Consider the following 4502-nt stretch of genomic DNA (forward strand, 5'->3'; position numbering starts at 1 on the left):
TACTGACAAGGAATGCTGGAAGTTACCATCACATCAGCCAGCACCTAGGGAAGAAGTATGAGGCAGATTTTTCCTCAAAAGCTCCCAACACCTTGATCTCAGACTTCTAGCCTCCACAATTGTGAGACTTTCCATTTTTGTGTTTAAGACACCCAGTTGATTGTTCTTTGTTATGGCAGCCTTAACAAAGCAAAACACTCAGTGGTGTGTGTTTTACAAGAGACATACATACATACCCGAAAGATAAGGACAAACCAAGGTTGGAAGGAAAATGATTAGAATAAAGATGTATTAGGTAAAGTCAGGGGGAAAAAAACCCACAAAACTGGTTTATTTTAGTAATAGCAGCATAAAAATTTAACCTCAAAACCAAAGCTTAATGATTATAAAAAGGATCATGATATGATCATAAAAAATGAATGTCACCAGGAAAATGCGGCAATTCTGAACGTATATGCATGTTACATAGCTACATGCACATTATGTACATGTACATACATACATACGTGGTTTACGGTAGAAAAACAAACAAAAATTAAAGTGGAGAGCTATAGGATATTTTAATATACCACTTCTAGTATTCAATAGGAAAAGCAGACAAAAAAAACTATGTACAGAAAGGAATAGAACAACACAACCGACAAATTTGAGAAACATGATTAACAAGCTTGATCGAAGAGTCCTGCCTTACAAGAATCCTGTCTGCAATTCAAAAAATAGATATTCTACCTGAGAATACAATAAACAGTCATGAAAATTAATGACTACTGGATCAATAAGCGAGTCTTCACAAGTTTCCCCAAATTACTATTATTACACACATCACATTGAGGAGGGTATCTATATAAACTCATGGTAGCAGAGTCCTACTTTAATAAAACTAAAACCCAAACAAAACACAAAGCATAAATAAAAGTTACATTATACTACATTAAAATCAGTAAATTAAACATCAGAGCTAATGTGGGGTGCCTGGCTGATTCAGTGGGTAAAATGTGCAACTCTTGATCTCGGGGTTGTGAGTTCAAGCTCCATGTTGAGTCTAAAGATGACTAAATAAATAATAAATAAATAAATAAATAAATAAATAAATAAATAAAATAAATCTTAAAAAAAATCAAAGTTATGGGGCGCCTGGGTGGCTCAGTCAATTAAGTGTCCTCAGGCCATGATCTCACCGTCCGTGGGTTCGAGCTCCATGTCGGGCTCTGTGTTAACAGCTTGGAGCCTAGAGCCTGCTTCAGAGTCTGTGTCTCCCTCTCTCTCTGTTCCTTCCCCACTCACACCCTGTCTCTCTCTCTCTCTCTCTCAAAAATAAATAAATATTAAAAAAAATTTTTTTTAAATACACATTTAGGGGCACCTGGGTAGCTCAGTCGGTAAAGCGTCCAACTTCAGCTCAGGTCATGATCTTATGGTTCGTGGGTTTGAGCCCCACGTTAGGCTCCATGCTGACAGCTTGGAGCCTGGAACCTGCTTTGGATTCTTTGTCTCCCTCTCTCTTTGCCCCTGCCCCACTCGCTCTCTGTCTCGGTCTCTCAAGAATAAATACACGTTAAAACAATTTTTTAAAAATCAAAGCTAATGTGAGTAAAGAAAAAAGACCACAGGTTTCCAGAAGATATCTGCATTTCAATGTGATAAATAAGAATGACTAACTTAAAAAAAATTACTAACTAGAACATATAAGCAACTAAGAAAATGTTAATTTTATTAAAATACCCAATAAAATATGAGAAGATACTCTATCTCTCCAATATCCAGGAAAATGAAAATTAAAGCTACAATGAGGTACCTGTCAGGTAAGCAAAATCTAGAAAATATGACAAAACCAGGGCACCTGGGTGGCTCTTTGGTTGAGCAACTGACTCTTGACTTTGGATCAGGTCATGGTCCCAGGGTTGTGTGAGGGAGCCCCACATCAGGCTCTGCACTGAGCATGCAGCCTGTTTAAGATTCTCTCTTTTTGTCTCTGTCTTTCTTCCTCTCTCCCTCCCCTGGCCCGTGAGCGCGTGCATTCTCTCTTCAAAATAAAAAAAAAAAAAATTTAAATGACAGTACTAAGGATTATGAGGACAGGGATAAATGAGGACTCATACGCTGTGGTGGGAAGGGAAACTATTTCAAACACTTTAGTGAACAATGTGGCAATATTTATTACGGTATAGCTGAAGATGAACATACTTGATGACCCAGCAATTCCATTTATGGATATAAATCATAGAAAAACAAGACATCAAAGAGAAAGAAAAATAAGGCAGACTGGCTTGGTCTAAAGGAGAAACAAGGACAGAAAAACTCACCTCTGGAGAGAAACAACTACTGATGCTAAAGCTGATTTTCCCACAGAATCTCCAGAGAAATGCCAAGCTAAGAGTCATCAAATACAAAGATCTTCAGGGATCATGGGAAAATAATCAGAGAAATTAACTAGAGAACTAAATTTGCAACAGCTGCTCACATCCTGCACACTGAATATCTCGTGGCCATCTTCTGCCCTCGGGGAAAAAAACCCTGAGAACCAGTATATAGACCAAGCAAATGACTTATTTTGGAAGGGCTCTTAGCATGAATGTTGGCATTGGAGAAATAGACATAGCAGAATTCGAGGCAAATGTGTAAGCATATACATACATACAAACAGACACTTTTGTTTTTGAAAGAGTTGGTTGCATTTAAAGTCTCCCACAAAGTAGTGAGAAGTATAGGTGTATCTTGGGAGACTTAGCATGTTCTATGTCCAGGGAATCAAGATACAACACCCAGATGATAGAGCACAAAAACTGGAGACGTGCACCCTTCTGCTCATGTGTCATCACTGATGAAATCCTCTTGGAATGTCCAGAATGTAGATTCATTGATGAGGAAATAGAGATGTATATTTGATGTAATAAAGGGTGTGCCAGCTCTCACTATTGTTCAGTTTACCCTTTAACTGCAAACTGGACCAGCCAAGAGCGGTCAAATATTTGAACAGACATGCACCTTGAAAGAGGACCAGGACCGAATGTCAGAAAAATTGGCCCTCCCCGCTAAAGAACAAATGTGATTGAGGACATAGAGAAAATACTTCGGAATAAATATAGTTATGTCCTCAGGGAGATTAAAAAGCCATCTGCTATGAAATGGAACCATAGTTCTGGAATTTAAAAGTAAGATAATTAGACCCCAAATATTTCCATATTCTAATCCTCAGAACCTGTGAGTGTGAACTGTTATGGCAAAAGGGACTTTGCAGATGCGATTAAGTTACAGATCTTGAGATGGGGAAGATAATTCTGGATTATTCAGGTACTGTTGTATTTACAGAGATCCTTATGAGAGAGACACAAGACTGTCAGAGACAAAGGACAAAGTGATGTGTCAACAGAAGCAGAGATTAGAGTAATGTAGCCAGGAGCCACGGAATGCCTGCAGCCTCCAGGACCTGGAAGAGGCAAGGAGCAGATTCCCTGGAAGTCTCCAGAAGGAACCAGCCCCACGGACACCTTGATTCTGGTACTTTAAGAATCACTTTGGACTTCTGACATACAGAACTGTAAAAGAATAAATGTTGTTTCAAGCCACTAAGTTTTGGTAGTTTGTTACAGCAGTAATAAGAGAGTAGTACCTACGGCAAAGAGGAATTAAGGTTACAGATGAAAATCAAAACTGCTCATCAGCTGGCCCTACACATCTGAAAATCATGAAAATAATTCACACATTAACAGATTAAAAATAAAAAATCATATGATCACCTCAAAAAAAAAAAAAAGAAAGAAAATCATTGCGAAATTCAATATCCATTCCTGAATTTTAAAAAAAAAACAAAAACAAAACAAAACCTCCGCAAACTAGGAATAAAAAGTAAGTTTCTTAACCTGATAACAAGTATCTATGGAAAATCTACAAGGAACATTTAATAGTGAAAGACTAGGGGGCATGTGGGTGGCTCAATCGGTTAAGTGTTCGACTTCAGCTCAGGTCATAATCTCACAGTTTGTGAGTTTGAGCCCTGCATCGGGCTCTCTACTTCAGCACAGAGCCCGCTTCAGATCCTCTGTCTCCCTCTCTCTTTGTCACTTCCCCACTCACACTCTCTCTGTCAAAAATAAATAAATAAAGTTTAAAAAAATTGTGAAAGACTAAATGATTTTCCCTAAAATGCCCTAAAAATGACTTGTCCCCTAAAACAAGACAAAGCTGTCCATGCTCAGCACTGCTTAACATTGTACTGAAAATTCTAGCCAGTATAAGGTAAATAAAAGAAATCCCAGTCAGAGAGACAGACATAAAACTCCCTGAATTCACAAATAACATTATCATTTACATTTTAAAAAATCACATGCACTACACAAAACTACCACCACAAATATGTGAATTTAGCAACGTTGCATGATATAATATCAGTACACAAAATCAACTCTATTCCTATATACCAGCCGTGAACAATCAAAAAATAAAATGACAGAAACAATACTATTTTCAAGGGCATCCATCAAAAATATAAAGCACACAGGGAT

The 4502-nt window shown here is 37.8% G+C and overlaps 1 long non-coding RNA gene across 1 annotated transcript; it reads left to right on the top strand.

Moving 5' to 3' along the window:
* The first annotated feature begins 2896 nt into the window (after positions 1-2896).
* On the top strand, positions 2897-3793 carry LOC147578921 (uncharacterized). Its single transcript, XR_015253085.1, has 2 exons — positions 2897-3152; positions 3310-3793. It is a non-coding gene; the product is annotated as an uncharacterized LOC147578921 (long non-coding RNA).
* Positions 3794-4502: the final 709 nt, after the last annotated feature.

Source organism: Puma concolor, chromosome B4, assembly GCF_028749965.1.
Source record: "Puma concolor isolate L17-30 chromosome B4, mPumCon1.1.hap2, whole genome shotgun sequence".
Taxonomy (NCBI): domain Eukaryota; kingdom Metazoa; phylum Chordata; class Mammalia; order Carnivora; family Felidae; genus Puma; species Puma concolor.